The 22,827-nt window shown below is 38.9% G+C and overlaps 2 protein-coding genes and 1 long non-coding RNA gene across 4 annotated transcripts in view; all 3 read left to right on the top strand.

The window, feature by feature from the left end:
• The window catches only part of LOC127505683 (NACHT, LRR and PYD domains-containing protein 12-like), a 312,016-nt gene that overhangs the window by 9,985 nt on the left and 279,204 nt on the right, over positions 1-22,827 (top strand). The gene's annotated exons all lie outside the window — the stretch shown is intronic.
• The window catches only part of apbb1ip (amyloid beta (A4) precursor protein-binding, family B, member 1 interacting protein), a 182,204-nt gene that overhangs the window by 49,757 nt on the left and 109,620 nt on the right, over positions 1-22,827 (top strand). The window lies entirely within an intron of this gene.
• On the top strand, positions 9,377-15,866 carry LOC127505708 (uncharacterized). Its single transcript, XR_007927786.1, has 2 exons — positions 9,377-9,485; positions 15,300-15,866. It is a non-coding gene; the product is annotated as an uncharacterized LOC127505708 (long non-coding RNA).

Raw genomic sequence — 22,827 nt, 5'->3', positions numbered from 1 at the left:
CTGTGTTGTTGTTTCAGCGCGTTGTTGTGGGAAGTGCGTGTCTACTGGAGTTAAACATTCTGATTAGCACACAACTTAGTTCAAGCTTCACTTGTGCATTCGCGTCATTTTGTTCAGATAAAAGTCGTGATATTAAATGTATGTAGTAGCCTATAAATATCTGATTAATCTCATAGGATGCGTTTTGTTGAGGTAAATAACCTGCAGAGCTTTATTGCACTGATGATCATCTTTCTCTCAAACAGCAACACAAAACATTAATAACTATGATTGGGGCTGTCTTATTCATAACATTATAATTGTATACACTATTGTAATAAAACGTGAATTCTTTGGGCTTAGTTGCTGTTTCGGAGTGTTGTTACGGGAAGAATGTATCCAAAACAGCATTATTCTGACTACGTAGTTCAAGTTCATCTGTGCGTGATTTTGTGCAAATAGTTGTAATATTATTTTTATTTTGTATAAATATTTGAATTATCTTATATAGGATGTGTTCCTTTGAGTTAATGAACCTTCTAGCTTCAGTTTATGGTATTCATTCTCTTCAGCTTCAGCGTGCGCAGCTCAAACAGCAATGATGATATTTCAAACAGTCATTAAAGATGTTTACTATTACTGTAATATTAAAAATGTTTCATATTTTTTTTCAAAAACATGAATGCATTATTTTTAATAACTAGCACTTGTATTGTTCTCGTATTATTTTCATCAACATATGGTTTGATTAAAATCATTTCCTTATTTCCAATTATTTATTCCACCATGGCACATGCATTTTGTTTCTTTATTGTCTAAATAATGTTGTCAAATGACTTTTTTACATTTAGGTATTTTATGTTATTTTATTTATATTTTTGTTAGGTAATAGATTTTTTGGTAACACTTTCTCTGGTTTATGGCGATGAACATGTACAAGATATCCACCTTATTCTCGTGGGCACTACTGTAGAAATGTTTTTAAGGGACAAAACACAGTTGGAGGTAATAAAATAAGGATCACAAATAACAGATGTTTTTTTTAAATATCGATATTTTTCCCAAATAGTCTCATTTAGATCATTGCTGTTTGAGCTGCTCGCGCTGAAGCTGAAGAGATGAACACCCGTAAACTGAAGCGCTTTGCTAGAAGGTTAATTAATTCAACAGAACACATTATATAATTCAGATATATTTATACAAGATAAAAATAATATTACAACTTAAATTTGCACAAAATCATGCACGCATGAACTTGAACTAAGTAACGTGAATGTAGCTCCTGTTGGATAATAAGAACCTAGAATTATTCACAGTATATTGAAGTGCCCCCGATAACCATACAGTACATATTCATTACTAAAATATACCGTATTACTAAATACAAGCACATGTCTACTCTGAACCATTTTTGTTTTTTCATGAGTTGTGCAAGACTTGGTGACTATTTATAGACTTGAACACACACTCAAAAAAAATGATGAGTTTAGGTGGTTGTATCAAAGTTTAACGTTCTGTATGTTCTGGGTCACATTTGAACCACCATAGGAAATCAATGGGCAAGGCTACAACATACACAGAGCAATTTTTCCCACATTTGTCAAATGAAGTGATTAAATCTGCTACAGTGCAACACACACACACACACACACACACACACACACACACACACACACACACACACACACACACAGGTTTGTTTTGCTTTCAAAGTGAGGACTCTCCATAGGTGTAATGGTTTTTATACTGTACAAACTGTACATTCTCTCCCCCTACATTACCCCTACCCATCACAGAAAACATTCTGCATTTTTACATTTTTAATAAAACATTGTTTAGTATGTTTTTAAAGCTATTTTAAATATGAGGACTCATGAAATGTCCTCATACTTCATGTTTACGTCGTAATACCAGTATAATACCCACGTCATTATACAAATTTGTGTCCTCATAAATCACAAAAACACACACACACACACACATTTTTTTTTTTTTTCTCACTAATGGAGTGTTTGAAATTCATAGATTCACTTGCAAACATTAGCGGTACAACACATTCAGAACAAAAGCCAAATGGTTTGCAAGATATGGTTGCCACAGATAACTAAAATATTAGTAGTGGTCAACCATACATCCTACTCTAGTTTTACCACACTATATAGATCTGGATAGTCAACAGTTCTAGAATTTGGGTCAAATACATGCTATTTTCACTGTATAAAACCAACAATGCTTAAAATGGCCTTTCATATATGTTAATACTTTAACAACAAGACAAGATGAAGAATAGCAGTCACAGCAGCAATCGTTCTCCACTTCGCCGCGTTTAAAGTTTATGACATGCCCAACTCTGAAACTTAAAGTATGAGTATGTGTGTGACCGATGGTTAAATACGGTTTAGATAAAGGGGTTTCGGTGGCTAATAATCAAAATTTAACCTGGTAAAAATATTTTTTTAATGTTATCCTGTTACATTTCATCTGCAAAAACAATGTGGACTATTATAAGGCTCCGTTAGGCCATGAGGTTTTAAATGCATCATTACGCAAACACATGAAGAGAGTCTCCGCATGAAAGACCCACGACTGGCGGATCAACAAGCTACTTCTTTTCTCTTCAATATGGTAGAAATTTAAATAAAACATGGAGGAGTTTAACTGTAACAAGATGATTGACAGACCAGAATCAAGATCTTACTAGAAACTTACAAGAAACTTTCAGTCAGGTGTGTTGAGGCAAGTTGGAGCTAAACTCTGCAGGACAGTGACCCTCCAAGGACAGAGTTTAGACACCCCTGGCAAGCCTAGTTGGTGTCACAGACATGCCAGGCTCTAACATCACCCAATCACAGCGCACTCCCTCACAAGAGTACTGAACACACGGCAACCACCTCAGGTAAGACACTCACACGCACTCAGTCACTGTCCAGTCTCGTTCGCATTAAGTCTTACCTTCATGCTTACCTCAAGGACTCCTGTGAATCTACTTACCTGTCTCCAGCATGTTCCAAGTCTCCTTCCGTGTCTCCTGTCTTCATGTGAGTTGTCTAGTGTCTCCATTGCTCTGCCTCGCCTGCATCCACCCGTCTTCCAGGATCTTCGTCACTGCAACACAAAGGACAGTATCACTATTCCACCATTCATCTATCACCTGCAACATTGCCATTTCACTTACCTGCACTCCTGTTATCTCTGCTGGTGTTCAATAAATATCAGTTACCTGTACTCCTTTGTCTCCGACCCGTCTGTATTGTAACAGTTGGCACCCCTAATTTTGCTCTTGACCCCCCTTTGCCACCCCAAGTATAAAATCCTGGACACACCCCTGATCCTAGGACTTTCATCTTCACAACGAGTCTCTAACCAGTCTGCCAGCGACGCTGCGGGAAGAAAAGGCCAGTTAGCACAGCTTGAATCAGAATTTAAGCATTCGCTCAGATATTCTTACGGAAAAGTATTACTAAAACAGCTTTATATACTGCAAATAACATCAGAATAAAATGTATAAATCAATTAAAAAGTCTAAAAAATTAGTTAACCCTTGTGTGCTTTCATCATAGGTAACTCTTGTGTGCTTTCATCTTCACGATGAGTCTGTCACAGACCTGTTGTGTGAGGACGTGTGGTTGTTTTTTGAGGTCATTTTGTACTGTATTTAGATTTACAGTAGGCTACTATTTTCCCAGAATGCATTGAAAATCTACAGTAACATACTGCAGCTTACACAGTACGAAACTGTTGAAAATACAGAGATAATACTGTGAAAACAAAATCTACATCAACATACTGTACACAGATTCTACAGTAAAGAACTGTTGAGAATACAGTAATATTACTGGGGGGGGCGTTTCCGCCACTAAATAAAAAAATAAAAAAGAGAATTGTGAGATAAAAAGTCGCAATTACTCTTTTTATTTTTTTATTTAGTGGCAGAAACGGGCTTCCATACAAATCCCAGTCAACTATTCAATGCAGAAAGTGAAACTAAAAACTCAGCGATGAGAGCTCACTGTCACAGACACGCCAGGCTCTACACTCACCCAATCACATCGCACTCCCTCTCCTGAGTACTGACAAGCTACACCTGACGCTCATTCACACTCATCACCACAGCCACATAAAAGACACGCCAGTTCACTCAGTCACTGTCCGGTCTCGTTTACACATGCCAGTGTTTACTTACCTCCAGGACTCCCTTTGCTCGACTACTTACCTGTCTCCAGCGTCTTCAGTGATCCCTTGTGTCTCCTCGTCTCCTGTACATCTCCTGTGTGTTCGTCTGTTCCACGTCTCCCGGCATCCACGCTTCCTAGAATGCACAGACAAGTATCAGTTCCAGTTCATCGGCTCATCGACCTTATCATCTGCCATTACTCACCTGCACTCTGCTCACGCTCTGCTTTACCAGAAATAAACCTGTTAACCCTTACCTGTGTCTCCGCTCTCTTCTGTATGTAACAGAAGACCGGACCAACACCGCCCAGGTAACAGCATGAGCACCCCGGATCCCATTCAAGAGCTGGTCGATGCACTTCGTCGCACCTTCACCGGCACTTCCACGGCAACGACACCAGCGAACACTTCCGCATCCACCGCCGCAGCTCCTTCACCACCCGTGGTCGCTAGTCCCATGGCCAAACCGGCGCCCTTCTCTGGTCTGGCGGAGGATTGCAACGGTTTCCTCCTGCAATGTTCGCTGGTCCTGGAGATGCAACCGCACTTATATCCAGACGATCGATCGAAGGTGGCTTTCATAATCTCTCAGCTTCACGGAAAAGCACTGCGATGGGCTGAACCTCTCTGGAACCTAAATAACCCCGTTGTATCATCCTTGTCAAGTTTTACAACCCACTTCAAGGAAGTTTTTGGTAAACCCGCCTGGGACTCGTCGATTGGTGAGAGATTATGCAATTTAAAACAAGGTACACTAACTGTGTCTGATTATGCCCTCCAGTTTCTTACCCTCGCTGCTGCAAGTGGCTGGAATGAGCAGGCTTTGATCACTACATACCGTCAAGGCCTCGATCCACGTGTGCGGTTGCATCTCGCTGCATACGAGGATTCCATCGGGCTCGAGAAATTCATTCAGTTATCCATCAGATTCGCCACTCGTATGCAGCTGTGCTTAGAAGAGCACCAGGGCCAGCCGCTATTCCCCTCCATTCTCCGCCAGCCAGAGTCCATCAGCTCCCCAGAACCAGCAAATGACAACATGCAGATTGAGCACTCACGTCTTTCAGCAGCTGAGCGACAGAGGAGGCTGACCCAGAATCTCTGTCTGTATTGTGGTGGTGCCGGGCATTACATCTCAGAATGCCCCCTGCGTCCTGCCCGGCCTTTGGTGAGTGCCATCCTGCCCACTTTGAATAAAATGAAACCACTCTTAATTGTAGTAAAACTTACTGCCGCTGAACTTTGTCTTTCAGTCAGTGCGCTTCTCGATTCTGGGTCAGCTGGAAACTTCATCTCCGGAGCCCTCTGTCGCCAGCTGCATCTCAAGACCACCCCAACGCCGAAGATCTACCAGATCCACGCGATAACAGGAAAACCATTACGGAAAGTACGTTACAGCGTGGGACCCCTCCGTCTCCAAGTGGGAGTGCTCCACACCGAGGAGATCCAGCTACTGGTTCTGGAGGAGTCTACATCTGACGTGATTCTAGGGCGCCCATGGCTTGAGCAGCACAACCCCACCATCTCCTGGAGGACAGGAGAAATCCTGAAGTGGGGTAACCAATGTTTCCATGGCTGTTTCCCCGAACTCCCCGCGTCCAGTTCTCCAAGTTCCCAAGAAATCCAAGTCGGGGCTACTACAGTGGAAAGCCCTCTCGAAAAACGTTCCACGGACATCCCAGCCTGTTACTCCCACTTCAGAGATGTCTTCTGTCCTAAACAAGCCTCCAAGCTGCCTCCCCACCGGCCATGGGACTGCGCCATTGACCTCATCCCAGGTGAGCCAGTGCCCAGAGGGAAGATATATTCTCTATCCGTTCCGGAGGAGAAAGCCATGGAGGAGTACATCGACGAGGCTCTCAAGCAAGGTTACATCCGACCGTCCACTTCCCCTGCTGCTTCCAGCTTTTTCTTCGTGGCTAAGAAGGACGGAGGCTTGCGGCCCTGCATTGATTACCGAGCACTCAACCAAATCACCGTGAAGTTCCGTTACCCCCTTCCTCTCATCCCAGCAGCCCTGGAACATCTACGCAGCGCCACTGTGTTCACCAAGCTGGACCTCCGCAGCGCGTACAACCTCATCAGAATACGTGAGGGGGACGAGTGGAAAACGGCTTTCGTGACCCCTACTGGCCATTATGAGTAACTCGTCATGCCGTATGGACTGGTCAACGCCCCCTCCGTATTCCAAGACTTTATGCATGAGGTGCTCCGGGAGTTCCTGCACCGGTCTGTCCTGGTCTACATTGACGACATTTTGATCTACTCCCGGAGCCTGGCCGAACATCGCCAACACGTTGCGGAGGTCCTCCAACGCCTGAGAGATTATCACCTTTTTCTGAAAGCCGAGAAGTGCACCTTCCATCAGCCCTCCATGCAATTCCTCGGCTACAACATCGACCACAGTGGCGTCCGCATGGACGAGAGGAAGGTCACAGCAGTGAAAGAATGGCCCATTCCCTGGACTATCAAAGAGTTACAAAGGTTCCTAGGATTTGCAAACTTCTACCGCCGTTTCATCCAGCACTATAGCTCCATCACCGGTCCACTCACCAACCTCCTCCGTGGTAAGCCCAAGTCTCTGTCCTGGACCCCAGCCGCCACCCAAGCCTTTGAGGCCCTCAAGGCCGCCTTCACGACCGCTCCCCTCCTGGCTCACCCTGACCCAGAGCTCCCCTTCGTCGTCGAGGTTGACGCCTCAACCACCGGAGTGGGAGCGGTATTATCCCAGCAGCAGGGGAATCCCAGCAGACTCCATCCATGTGCTTTCTTCTCCAGGAAACTCAACCCGGCGGAAGTAAATTATGACATCGGCAACCGCGAACTCCTCGCCATCAAACTCGCCCTGGAAGAATGGAGGCATTGGCTTGAGGGAGCAAAACACCCTTTCGTCGTTTTAACAGACCACAAGAACCTGGGATACTTACGGGATGCCAAGAGACTAAATCCCCGCCAGGCCAGATGGGCTCTGTTCTTCACGAGATTTAATTTCACCATCTCCTACCGCCCTGGATCGAAGAATGTGAAAGCCGATGCCCTATCTCGTATCCACAGCCTCGATGAAAGCAATGAGGATCCAGAGCCCATCATCCCCGAAAGACTCGTAGTGAGTCCCATCTCCTGGTCGGAAGAGACGCTCCCCGAGTCCAATGCCTCCACCAGCATTCCGCCGGGTTGTCCCCCCGGATTGAAGTATGTACCACGGACACGACGCACACCCCTCATCCACTCAACACATACTTCACTGGGCACTGGCCACCCTGGGGTCAACGAAACCCTCTCGCTGTTAAAACAGCGCTTCTGGTGGCCCAACATGACATCCGACGTCAGGAGGTACGTGCAAGGGTGCAGGGAATGTGCCGTCTCCAAGAGTCCACACCATCTTCCCTCCGGAAAGCTCCAACCTCTGCCCGTTCCCACTCGTCCCTGGTCACACCTAGGAGTGGATTTCATTACCGACCTTCCCGTCTCCGATGGATGCACATGTGTGCTGGTGATCGTCGACCGCTTCTCCAAGTCCTGTCGTTTAATTCCCCTGCCTGGACTCCCCACTGTTATTCAGAGTTGTTATTCAACCATGTATTTCGCTACTTTGGATTACCTGAAGACATTGTATCAGACCGTGGATCCCAATTCACCTCCCGAGTCTGGAAGGCCTTCTTCAAACTCATAGGTGTGACCATAAGTCTCTCCTCCGGATACCATCCACAAACGAACGGGCAGACGGAGAGGAAGATACAGGAGATCGGCCGTTTCCTGCGTACCTTCTGTCACGGCCACCAGGACTCCTGGAACCAGTTCCTGGGCTGGGCCGAGTACGCCCAGAATTCGCTCCGTCAACCCACTACAGGCCTTACACCTTTCCAGTGCGTACTCGGCTACCAGCCCCCACTCTTCCCCTGGGATGGGGAACCATCAGAAGTTCCGGCGGTGGATTACTGGTTCCGGGAGAGCGAGAGGGTCTGGGACTCAGCACATCTGCAACTCCAGCGAGCCCTACGCAGGCGCAGGTTGACAGCCGACCTTCGACGCTCCCACGCACCCAACTACCAGCCAGGGCAGAAGGTTTGGCTGTCAACCAGGGACATCAGGATGCGCCTGCCCTGTAGGAAGCTGAGTCCTAGGTTCGTTGGCCCCTTCACTATCATCCGGCAAGTCAACCCCGTCACCTATCACCTGCAACTCCCCCCTGAGTATCGCATTCACCCAGTTTTCCATGTGTCACTCTTAAAACCTCACCATCCCTCTGTCCTTCTCTCCACAGAGCCTGGCGACCCCGAAGATCCCCCTCCTCCACTCATCGCAGAAGACGGGGTAGCCTACCAGGTGAAAGACATCCTGGACTCCCGGCGTCGTGGTGGGTCCCTTGAATACCTGGTCGACTGGGAAGGATATGGTCCCGAAGAACGTTCATGGATCCCGAGGAATGATGTTCTGGATCCCAGCCTCCTTAACGACTTTCACGCCAGACATCCCAACAAGCCAGCTCCCCGAGGCAGAGGTCGACCACCACGACGTCGGGGTCCGCGGTCCTCAGGAGCGGACCGTGGAGGGGGGGGTAATGTCACAGACACACCAGGCTCTACACTCACCCAATCACATCGCACTCCCTCTCCTGAGTACTGACAAGCTACACCTGACGCTCATTCACACTCATCACCACAGCCACATAAAAGACACGCCAGTTCACTCAGTCACTGTCCGGTCTCGTTTACACATGCTAGTGTTTACTTACCTCCAGGACTCCCTTTGCTCGACTACTTACCTGTCTCCAGCGTCTTCAGTGATCCCTTGTGTCTCCTCGTCTCCTGTGCATCTCCTGTGTGTTCGTCTGTTCCACGTCTCCCGGCATCCACGCTTCCTAGAACACACAGACAAGTATCAGTTCCAGTTCATCGGCTCATCGACCTTATCATCTGCCATTACTCACCTGCGCTCACGCTCTGCTTTACCAGAAATAAACCTGTTAACCCTTACCTGTGTCTCCGCTCCCTTCTGTATGTAACACATAAACAGTCCTTTATAAAACAGTGTAGTGTGAACTTATCTGGCATTGCTTATCACTAGATTTAAATCGCATCACACATTATTGCAATCTTTAATAAACGGGTCATTTACACACAGTTTACACAGTGTCATTGTTCTCTACAGGTTGGAGGATTGTGGAGTCACAGGTGAAGGTTGCGCTGCTCTGGCTTCAGCTCTGAGATCAAACCCCTCACACCTGAGACAACTGTATCTGTCTGGGAATAAACTCCAAGATTCAGATGTGAAGCTTCTCTCTGATCTAAAGAATGATCGGCATTATAAACTGAAGACACTAGATCACAACTGTAAGTAGATTTTTATATATATTTAACAACTATAATACAAATAAATGGAAGTTAGCCTGGTGTTTTTAAAATTGAACTAAGTCCAGTGTAACAGGCCTCCTTGTGTGATGTGACTGATCTATGAATATATGAATATTTTCATCTCTTTCAGTGTCTCTGTGTGTAAGTCACAAAGTGAGAGTTGTTTAATATTTAGTATTATTATTAATCTATCAGCAATGGAGACCATGTTCGAATTTTTCTATTATTCAATTCACAATTATTTGTATAGCACTTTTAACAAAACATAATTTCAAACTTTATACAAAATGCACGTTTCAAATATTAAAATCAAGAAGCCAGAGGTGACTGTGTGAAAGAAAACGAAAATTAGTAATGAGAGAAAAACTCCAAACTCATCAGGGGAATCCATCCATCCTCTGAAAAAAGTAATGTCTATATAGCAAAAATATACAGCTATAAGGTAATACAGGACAGGGTTAGTTAAAGGTTAGTTTAGAGCTTAAGTAGCAAAGGTAAAATTGTGATATGATCATAATTTCTTGACCTGGTAAGAACTCTAGCAGCTGCATTTTGGACTAACTGTAGCTTGTTGGACAATCATCTAGCAGTACATAAACATAATCTAGCCTCGAGGTCATGAATGCATGAACCACCTTGCCTGCATCAGAAACAAGTCACATGTTTCGTAACTCAATGTTTCTGAGGTGGAAGAATGCTGTTTTGGTAACATGTGAAATATGATTTTCAAAATACAAGCTACTTTCTAATATTACATCCAGATCTTTAACTGTAGAGGATGGGGTAACAGTGCTTTACTTTATTGTTCTTCATTTAAACAATCAAAATGGCAGCAGTCAGACAGGTTACATCTAAAACATCTTAAAGCCTGATGCTGAATACAAATGTACTTTTGTAAGAGAATATCATGATCTGTAGTGTCAAACGCAGCACTAAGTTCAAGTTAAACTGTGAAATGCAGCCTTGGTCAGATTCTAGAAGTCATTTCTGATCTCTGTGTTATGATGGGGCCTGAAAACTCTTCATAGATACCATTTTTTTTCTGCAGAAAGGAGCATAATTGAACAGACACAAAATTTTCTAATATTTTTTTTTTTTACATAAACTGAACATTTGAGATGAGTCTATAGTTTGCTAATTCATCAGGGTCTAGTTGTGGTTTCTTAATGAGAGGTTTAATAACTTCGGCTTCAAGTGTCTCAGGATGTGATCTAGAGAAAAGGAGTTTATAATATTGAGAATAGACTCTCCTGCTGCAGGGAGCAACCCTTAGTTTAGTGGGTATGGGATCTAGTATACATGTGGTTGGTTTTGATGCGACAATAAGTTTATTTAGCTCGTCCTTTATCAGTAAAGGAATGCAATTGTTCCTGGAAGATGATAATTGAACCTGAAACCTGTGATGATGTCAAAAGTTGTACGTTTACAATTGTATTTCTTTACAACAGTTGTGATTTGTGTAAATTACATGATCTAGGACCTTTATACAGCGCTTGCCATTGAAAAGACTAAATCTGTCCTTCACAGCCTCGTTTTCATGGACGTCAATTCTAACCTGACTATGAAACAGCTTCACAAACACAGACATGAATCTGTCTTTATTGGTTGGAATAATAGTTCTACCCAGTCGATGATGCTGTACGATATGAATTCAGCTGCACACAGTGTGCACGAGATGAGATGATGATCTGTGATATCGTCACTTTGACTTACTGATAGGGCTGCACAATTAATCGAATTTCTAATCGCGATAACGATTACGAATGCCACGATTTCGTAACCGTTCAAAGGCGCGATTACAAGGAAAAATATCCATTTACATTATTCTGCGTGTTTAAGAGGTGTGTTTAGTATGGAGGACCAGGAGTGCCACTTAAAAATAAAACGAAGAATCAATTAAGTAATTTAATAATTCAAACATAAAAATGTATATAAATGAATCACTTTTTATATGGGCAAATTAATAGACATATTTAAAGTTGTTTATTTAATTCCTGTTTTTAAATGTAGTTTAATAAAACAATAAAACAATAAATTTTAAAAAATCTTTTTTGAATGTATAAATAGACAAATTTGAAATGGGTTATTTAATTAATTTTTTAAAACGTAGATCAATAAAACAATAAAGTACATTAGTAAATAATTTTAAATGCGCATTTAAATCGCTTTTTTAAAAAGAATTTGGCAAATGCTTTTTTCTCTCTATTTACCAATTGCTTTTCTTTGTCGGTTTGCCAAATGCTTTTCTTTATCCATTTGTCAATCGAGTGGTAAAATGCCATTGGACAGTACACACGTGGGAGCAACCAATCAACTTTCGCCTCAATTTGAAGAGCCAACCCTCTCTCACTTGTAACACTCACTGTCATTGGACAGTTGTACGGTGACCGGGAGGGGACAGGTTCGGTTCATTTAGTTGTTGTGGCCACAACATAAAAACTCGTGGGAACGTAATAATATGTTGTGGCCATGAGATATTAATTCGTGGGAACGTGATAATAACTCCCGGCCACGAGATCATTTTGTCGAGGTAACGACGTCCTTATGTCTTGGCCACGTGATGTAAAGTCGTGGCCTCGAGATCATATGGTGAGGGAACGACATCTATTTCTCGTGGCCACGAGTTAAATTCGTAAACAACCTGCGCGACCATGGCAACCTGGAATTATCACAAATGGATAGGCCTATAATAATATTTATTTTTAATTTAGAAAATGAACGGAATTAAGAAGTGCATATTATATTGTATTGCGCGCGATGTTGCTTATAGAATGAAGTTTATAAATAAATGTTTAAATGTTGTACATTTTAATTCCATCCAACAGTCTTTTAAATCCATTGACTTATCGTTTATTTTTTATTTAATATTTTTATATTTTTAGTTACATTTGTACATTTATTTGCTTTATTTTCCCCTTCATATTTATAATATTTACAATATTCCCCCATATTTATTTATCTAATTAATATTCTGTAGGCTACTTTGTTACTGAAAGTTTGTATTCTGTAGGTTAAATACTGTAAATGCCCGATCATGCCAATAAAGTTTTGACTTTATGACTATATTTCTGTAGCATATTTCTGTAGCTTAAATGAGCGTCTGTTTTCACTTGTAGCCCCTTGTGTCTGTGACAGCATTCAAATTAATTCAGAGTTTAAGTTTAAAAAATGTGTTACTATTTTAGAATATTTTGTTTATTATTTGTATATAACCTATGAAAGCTTTATGATTTTATTTTATTTCTGTAGGCGCACGGGAATTGGTACAGGGAGTTCATTTACGGGAATATTATATATATATATATATATATATATATATATATATTCCACCCTTATTTTTCATTCTTAATTAAAAATAAATATTATCATGGTCTCATCCATTTGTGATAATTTCAGGTTGCCATGGTCGCGCAGGTTGATTACACATGTAACTCGTGGCCACGAGAAAAATATATCGTTCCCTCACCATATGATCTCGAGGCCACGACTTTACATCACGTGGCCACGACATAAGGACGTCGTTACCTCGACAAAATGATCTCGTGGCCGGGAGTTATTATCACGTTCCCACGAATTAATAAACCGTACTAACTGTCCAATGACAGTGAGTGTTACAAGTGAGAGAGGGTTGGCTCTTCAAATTGAGGCGAAAGTTGATTGGTTGCTCCCACGTGTGTACTGTCCAATGGCATTTTACCACTCGATTGACAAATGGATAAAGAAAAGCATTTGGCAAACCGACAAAGAAAAGCAATTGGTAAATAGAGAGAAAAAAGCATTTGCCAAATTCTTTTTAAAAAAGCGATTTAAATGCGCATTAAAAATGATTTACTCATGTACTTTTTATTGTTTTATTGATCTACGTTTTAAAAAATGAATTAAATAACCCGTTTCAAATTTGTCTATTTATTTATAATTTCAAAAAAGATTTTTAAAATTTATTGTTTTATTGTTTTATTAAACTACATTTAAAACAGGAATTAAATAACTTTAAATATGTCTATTAATTTGCCCATATAAAAAGTGATTAATTTATATACATTTTTATGTTTGAATTATTAAATTACTTAATTGATTCTTCGTTTTATTTTTAAGTGGCACACCTGGTCCTCCATAGGTTTAGAGCATGTTAGGTTGCGAGAGGCGAATCAGGACTACTTCAGAGTATAAAGGTCTAACCCAGCACAAAAGCACAGAGCTACCAGTGGCGTAGGTGTACGCTGATATGTCGAACGCATGCGAAACGCCAGCACCCGCCATTTTTAAAAAGCTGTGTACACAGCCTAGTCAAAGAATATACACTGACAAGAAGCGACACTCAATAGAACGTTCCATTGCAACACCGGCGCCCAGCAGCAGCAGCCCTGCGTTTCCGCCATTTTGGGGTGAAAGCGAGTCGACAGCCCACTAGTTTCTATGGCAATATCAGCTGCTTTGTTAAAGAAACCTACATTAAAGCTGAAATCCAACCTGAATGATGACAACACAGAATAAAATAATGAATTTCGGCGCGGGACTGCGCATAATTCTGTTCATTTCCGCAGATTTTGCGCTCACACGAAGTGCAGACGCATAATAAAGCCGCCTTTGACAAACAAGTGCCAAAATAAGCTCTCTTTCACGGCTTATTAATGGTCAAATACACAATGTCACAATGCCCATCTTGGTGAGTTTTAACGTAAAACAGTTCAGGAAGAATGTGCCCGTGCGTTCGTCATGTCTTAAAGGGACAGTAGCCGAATAAACGTGCCGCTCTCTATGTTGTTAATGTTAATAAAACAACAAAAGACAAAGAGAAAATCACTTACTGCTCTTGACTGATTAACTTCTGTAACTTTAATTGATTAATCCGTATTTCATTTTTACAATGAAGATTATCTAATGTTATTTTACATTTCATTACTTTGTTTCTTTATTCAGTTTCTTACCTGATTAGTACTGTTAGACCTAACTGAAAAAAAGAAAGCAGTCTATTTAATTTCTATCTTTATTCTATTGTATTTATTTGCACTGTTGTTCGTAATTTGTTAATTTGTACTTATTTTATTACTGTTTACTTGTCCTTTTTTAAATTCAATTTACCTTTTGAAATCAAGCTTCCTTGTGCTGTGTGTAAGATATTGCAACCAAATTACCCCATTGAGTTAGCAAATATTTGTGAGATAACTGTAATGGTAACTGATCAACATTTATATATGAAAAAAGCTAAAAAGCTTTATCACATAAAGTGATCTCTTCAGAAGAAATTTTTGATTGCCTAGACTTTTAATAGATGGACAAAAAAAAAAAAAAAGAAAAAAAAAAAAAAAGAAATAATATTAAAAATATCTATATGACAGTATATATACATTGTTTTTTTGTTTTTTTTTATTGTTCAGCCCGTGGTATCGAAAATAATATCGAATATCGGTACTTTTCAAGGTATCGTATCGAAGTTAGAAGTTCCAGTATCGTGACAACGCCACAGCCTGTATATTTACTCCACGAACTAACTCTACAAGCATTGAAAAGAGTGATAGACAGACCTCTCAACCTTACACTAAAGAGAAAATACAGTGTGACTTTGAGCAGGCCAAGCAAAACATGATTATTGCTTTAAACAGTGGTATAAATCTATACATAACATCATTCAATGTAAATTGTGATAATCGTAATTAATAATCGCAACTACAATTTCAAGGGAATAATCGACAATTATGATTTTTGTCATAATCGTGCAGCCCTACTTACTGATGTGATGTGACAGCAGTAATGTCTCATTCTCCATATGTGTGTCTGTGTGTTTTATTGTAGGACTCTCAGTATTCAGACGTCAGTCCAGTTTCCTCAGGATCAGCTGATGGTGAATAAGGAGCCGCTACAGAGACGTCACAGTCACACAGTCAACAGAGACTGAAGACACAGAGACACACAGAGATCACACTGTCATGTGTGTGACTTCACAGCAGTTTCTTGTTTGTATCTTTTTGTGGGTCTGATCTTTTGAATTACAGATGTCATCAGATTTCCACAGTGATCTAATAGAGGACTTGAACTCTCTGATGAATAATGTAAAATTCTTCTATTTGTGACCCATGAAAACAAGTGCTGAAAATTGATTTGGTATTGATTAGATATTGTGCTGCTTGATTACAATGTTGATGGTGTAACATCCAATATACACTGAAAGTGTTACACTGTTATATAGTGTAAGTAATTTATTATTTAGGAAAAAGTAAGTATTTTAAATGTATCCAGCAAAGAGTGAAAAAGATGATTTCATCAAAAATATATATATATTTGGTAACACTTTAGTATAGGGAACATGTATTCACTATTAACTACGACTTTTCCCTCAATAAACTCCTAATTTACTGCTTATTAATAGTTAGCTTATTAATATGGTCATGCCGAATAAGGTATGAATATGTGCTTAATAATCACTAATAAACAGCCACTACTCTAGTAATATGCATGCTAATAAGCAACTAGTTAAACGACCTTAAAATAAAGTGCCATATATTACCATATATTTTTTATATGATGACCTATTAAATTTTATCCTTAAATCTCATTATTTTACTGTTTTTCACTTGTCCCTCATGTCTCAGTTAATCAGTAATTGCTACAAAGACGATTCAAAATATGACTTGTAATTAATTAAATCCGTTATTTTTAAGATATAACTGATAATGCCGAAAAGGTTAGTCACTTAATGAATTAAAGGACATTCAAAGTCTGATATCATTTAGATTTTATATGTGTGGAAACCCTCAATGCAGTCAATCAGGTCATACAGCAAGGTTGTAATTTTTAGCACATCTATAAGAAGTGTTAATGTTCAGACTCAACATATAATTTTAAATGGATTAATACATATCAAACTTAGTCTACAGATGCCATAATTCCATGATATACAGCCATATTGCACAGCTACTCGTATAATATTGCTCATGTATACCATATGTTTTTAGTTTGTAGAGTAAGGTTTAGTTGGTAAAGTTTATAGTTGTATAAGTTTTTACCACATTACTGTGTGATTGTTAGGATCTTTTTGGTGATTGTCAGTAGGGTTGCCAACTTCTGGAAAGGAAAATAATGGACAATCGTGGTTCTTTATAGGAAAATAAGGGACACTCAAAATATTTGTACTGTACCACACAATGTATGTCATTTCAGTATCTGCAGTTAAGTATGTGTATAAAAGATGTATAAAAGGTTCTCAGACATAAACACATTTGGGTAATTTTGTGTCAAAATCAACCAAATTTCAGAAATTATTTTATTTTTACACAGAGATTGGTAGGCCTGTTAGTTAAATCTGTTGAAGTTAGCAATCTTTGTTGCATTATATGCCAACAGTTCAAAAATGGTGAAAAGCACATCTTGTGTTTTTTGCCCAAAGTTTGCATTTCTGTAACTCATATTACAGATATCTTAATATCCTTTTAGATTTTAATTCTTAACAAACTTTTCTTTTCTTAATTTTTAAGGCCCAATATGTTTAATTTCCAGGGAAAGGGATCTCAGTGTGCCTTCATGAGTAAATTGGTACACATTTTCAATGGTCACACATTTTTCTGAAGAACAAATAATGTTGAAACTAGAAATGTATCGTTTTTTTTCTATCAACATAATTGAACATTCCTGTCTGAGTGCCATAAATAGTATTTTTCCAAAGTTTGTGTGCCTGTAATTCTAAAAGTATTAAAGATATCTCAATAATGCCTACCTGTGGGAACGTTTTTCATGAGTCGCAAAAAATACGTACCAATACTTACATATGCAGTTTCCAACAGAAATGAACACTAGAGGCAGTAAAACAGCAAGCGCTTTTAATCGTTTTCATACACAGTTACGATTACAGGGTCAGATTATGGATTAATAAAGACTTGTTTTTACACCTCGCACAATATTATGTTATGACTTCAAAATGCTTTTTACCAAAGTGCACGATTTGTAAATGAATATATTTTGGATTTTGCGTCGGTTAACCAGCTCCATATGTTTCACTTTTCTAACATAAGCTTGTTTTTATTTATTTATTCATTCATTTTTTTTTTTATATTAATATTAAACATTTGCTTAAAAAGTACAAAAGTGAGAAATAAGCCAAGAGAAAAGAGCCAGGGGTTCAAGGAGGGCCAAACATGACATCACATTGAAAATGAGAAAGGAGAATAAATAATAATAATACTAATAATAATAATAATAATAAATAATAATAATAATAATAAAAATAATAATAAATAAATGAGGAAATATCAATTAAACAGATCACATAAACATAACAATCCTCCCCACAAAACAAAATAAAAATTATACAGAGACACCAAAAAGTGAGCATACATTCAGAGTTTTAGTAGCCTTTTTGTTACAGGAGGTAGATAAGGATTTAATATAGGTCTTAACATCTTCTTGAAAGTGACAAAAATGGGGGCTCACTTTCATTGTTTTACATTTGTGGATAAAGTATTTTACAAGCAAAATAATTAGGTTGGAAAGAAAAAAGACATTTTCATGCTGCTTCTGAATAACAATTCAAAAATAACAAATCCAAACAAGACATCCTTCAAATAAAGCTTAAAGTCTTTATATATATATATAGTCTACAATGAACTGGCAAATGTCTTGCCAAAGTTTTCTTGTATGATCACAATGCCAGAAAAGATGCAAGAGAGTTTCTGGTTGTGAATCAGAGAAAGTACAGTTCACATCTATACTTAATTTAAATTTAGACATAATGAAGGTTTTTACAGGATAGTACCGATGAATAAGCTTAAAAGAAATCTCTTTGACCTTATTAACCAGTAGATACTCGTTAGGAAGAGTCCAAACCTTCTTCCACAATATATTTTCCACTAAATTGTTCCATCTTGAAATGACATGAGGAGTGGAAACCCAATCATTAAGAAAATGGGAACGAATATCTCTATTATTTTTTAATGTAGATTTAAAGCATATTCTGCCTACATACGTGTCAGCCGGGTCTGGGAGAGGTATTTCAGAACTTGTCAAAAAACTATTACAGCTTTTAAATAACATAATGACACCATTAGGGATAGCACCAATAACAATGGCAAACTGTTTTGGAGTAACAGGAATATTATAATGAGAAAGAAACTCTTGGTAAGTAAATAGGTAACCATCCTGATTAAATAGTTGACTAACCCGATTGATCCCATTCTTAAACCAAATTTCAAAAAATAAGGACTCATGTTTATAACAAATAGGCTGCGTCCGAAACCGCCTACTCAATGAGAACTTAATTTCAATAAGTACTTACTTATCGAGCGCTAAAAGAGTAGGTACTTAACAGCCAAATCTCGTTGAGTATGAATAGGCTTGTTTGAGATGAGCAAATTCTGCGCAGAACCGATCACCGGTGATCACCGCGAGATGCATGCCGGTTAGAAATGTGTCCGAGGGTGGGCCGCCTTGACGACACAGCTTTATGCTTATTGGTTTAAACAACTGTAATTGATGCAAAAACTTGAGAAAATGAGATCCAGGCAGTCCAGCAATGATTATGTCAGAGATCAAATTTGAATAAGGAATAACAAATTTATTAATTAAAAATTATAGAGACAAACAAATTCATTAAGTAATTAATAGTTAATAATAAAATCCAGAGTATTGTATCTAATAGATGAAGATCAGAATATACAGAAAGAAGGAACAAAATTAAGACATTTGCAGAATGAAATGAGAGATAGAAGAGAAGAAGCAGAAGCAGACGATGCAGAAGAGATGTGAGAAGTAAAAAGAGCAAAGAAGAAGTAAAGAAAAGCAAAGAAAAAGCTAAACTATCAAAGACCCAGTCCATTTTATACCATTAGCATAGGGAAACTTACATCCCACTCAAACTTATGTTTTGGTCTAATAAAAAAAAGGTCAAATGGATTTATCCATTAGGGTGATATCAGCTAAATTGGGCCACTTTTTGGTAAATCGCTTGGGACAATAATACAATACCATATATGCCTTTTCCATGTGTTTTTATGATTAATAATGACTGTTTTTGATAATTTTGTGTTGAAATTATGTAATAAAATATAATTATTTAGGCCCTACAGTTCTTGAAACATCAGCTGTGCCAACTTTCTTTGCATGAGCAGTTTCAGGTAAAATGGGCCAGTCAAACTGCAAAGGGAAATAGTAATTTATCATCACTGATATCACTAGTGCGTGTGTGTGATGAAAACGTTTTTCAAACACAGTCTTTGCAAATGAAACCATCGTCATCACAGATACCATTCTCTTCACCACAGCTCTCATGAAACCAGGCAGAACATGGATCACTGTTATACTGTAGGAGGCATTGTTATGCATCTTATGAAATAGTACAGCATCTCTGGATCCAAAAACAAGCACAAACGTGGGCTGCATCTGAAAATCGCATACTCTCTTAAGGAACTTATTTTAAATAAGTACTTACTTTGCGAGTGCTAAAAAAGTATGTTCTGTACAGGGCTTGACATTAACTTTTTTGCTCACCAGCCACTGTGGCTAGTAGTTTTCCAAAGTTACAAGCCACTCAGCATTTTCACTGGCCACAATTTCGACATCGACACAATGGGGAAAAACTGCTATATAGATATTTGGCAGCAGGTATGTTAGGCTGCTGTCACTTTAAGACCTGACGCATGGATCCATTATACTGTTACACATGCGTTTTCTTTCTCAACTGTTTATGTTCACTTAAAACATAACTGACTGTGTTTGAACTGACTTGTGTGTGTGTGTGTGTGTGTGTGTGTTCCGTGTGTATGTGCGTGGGTGTGTGTGTACGCACGGAATACCATGCAGCTTTCTGGTGCAGTCTTGATATGAATTATTGCCCCGCCCACCATAGCAACCATAAACCAATCAAATCACCTGTTACTTGTCAAGCACAGTTATGACAACAATTTGAAATCCTTTGCAGTCATTCGCTCTACATTCCAGAGGGGCTGGGACCCCCAAACCTTAAATGGCCCATTTTACCTAATGGCCCATTTTACCTGATATCACCCTATGTCATAGACTGGTCAAATGTAAAAAAAAAAATAGATGAAAATAGATATAGGGGTTGTTTTGACACCCTTAAGGGAATTTTGCAGATCTTACATTATCACATGTCAGCAGAAATAGAAATGGACATATTTTGATACAAAGGTACATCGAGTTCAAATGAGCAACTAATTCCAAAAACATCGCTTCTGCAGTACTTGGCAGACGTTCAATATCGAACCATAAACGTGTCAACATGACTTGTCACACTGGAACACTTTGAAGAACAATTGAATATAGCAAGCAAACATACTCTTAAATATAAAAGAATAATAACCATAAAGGGTACAATAAAGAGTAAATACTTGAAAATATGATGAGGATTAATATATGGAGTAGGAGTACATGAATATATGAAATTAAAAGTAATATTGATAAATCATAAGCCATAAATGATTAACATGAAATATGAATAAAATGCATGAATATGAATATTGACCATTTTGGATCCACCAGTGATGCATTGATCTGTTTTTAAAATGTTTGATTTTAAAACTCTAATATCATGATTTTATGTGTAAAAATAATGTGCGAATATTCCCAAACTCTCTGACAGTGCTATCTCCCTATGGGTTATGTGATTGTCATTTATAAAAAAAATATATATATATAGGCCTATATAAAAACATGTCTATAATTAAAGTAAAAATGATTGATACACACATCTTTGGAAATAAATAACGAGTACTTTGCGTGTATTGTTCATTATGTTTATTTTCATATAAAAGCAACAGAACTTAAATTACATCCAGTTTATCAGCAACACAGAGCACAATTGTGAATCCCGCGATATCCGCCTTTGATCTCGTAGGTGTCTGATCCACTATGATAACAGAGAACTGTCCGTCTTGCCTACGCTTTTTTCACTCCTCCCCTCACTGCAGCCGCCTACTCTCGGCTGAGTTTCAGGCGAGGCAAGGCGCATCTCAAACAAACCTAATGAGATCCGGACATAATCCGCCATGTTGACGTTATCATGTGACCTACGACTAAATCACAAGTGCAACAACTTCAAAGATATGAGTGACAGGTTTAATTAATCTATCTGTAAATATCTTGATATTGATTAAACTTGCTCATTTTGTGGTCTTGTTGAAGAAACAGCTGCCCATTTATTTTGTGATTGTAGTACAACTAATATATTTTGGGTTTGTTTCTTGTTACGAAAACCCAAATTTGCGTGAATATGTTGTTAATTTCTTTATTTTATATGCAAAAATGTTCATCCACACTCAAAAGTGGCATAAATCTCCTTCATGTTTTCCTCTTTTTCTTGTTGAATTAGCTCTAATTTCATCCCTCAGGCTTATAAATAAACAAAAATAAATAAAGTGTTAGCAATGTCTGCACAAAGGAGACATCGGACAGCTGCTCAAAGATCTCGCCTTTGAAGAAGACTGATTTTATACTCAAAAAAATGTAAGTATAAACTACTTAAAAATTAGGATTACCCCAGAATGAATTGCTTTGCTAGCCCACCCCAACACTTACACACAATAATATTGATAAATGCTGACCAAAACTTTATTTTTTGTTTTACTTCTTTAGTAAAACAAGCAAAATGTAATGTTTTGTCATATGACATAGCTGTGCATGAACACACACTAGAAATACAGCTGATGTGAATACATCTCAATTTACAGTCAAGCAAAAAATTAATGAATGAATTAATAAAATATATAAATTTACTGATGATAATAATAGCATAATTAATAAAAAAAAATAAAAAAGTAAAAGAATTAATAAAAGTAACAATGACAATAAATAAATGCATATACAAGTCAATAACACATGAAACAAAGCTTTATTCAAACTTATTAACAATCATGTATTTGCAGGCGGTGAACCCCACATCCTGCTGCCATCTCATCACAGCTGTGCCCATTCTGCAGCTGACCACCGTGAACACCTTCGCCTGTCTTTGCCATCCATCATGTCCCTCACTGCTGCTCTTCTCAATGGGGACATCATTGATCCAGAGGATGAGGAAGATGATGATGATGGACCCCTGAACCCCACAACCTTGAAGCAAGAGTGGGAGAAGATGTGCGGGACAATCTGGCTGCTGCTGTGTCTGCTCCAAACATTTGTGTGCTCTCCATGAGCAAGACTACCTGTAAAACAATTAAACAGATTAAAACATTTTACAATTCGGTAAAAGTAGGCGGTTTCGGACGCACTTTAAGTAGACGCACGTCTGAATCTCGCGAGAATTAGACATCACCCAGATAATTCTCGCCTACTCTTTTCTGAATACTAAGGATTCTGACATACTTATTCGCTCGCCTAC

Source organism: Ctenopharyngodon idella, chromosome 23, assembly GCF_019924925.1.
Source record: "Ctenopharyngodon idella isolate HZGC_01 chromosome 23, HZGC01, whole genome shotgun sequence".
Taxonomy (NCBI): domain Eukaryota; kingdom Metazoa; phylum Chordata; class Actinopteri; order Cypriniformes; family Xenocyprididae; genus Ctenopharyngodon; species Ctenopharyngodon idella.
Note: the sequence above shows the minus strand (reverse complement) of the source record. Positions and strands in the feature narration are given on the sequence as shown.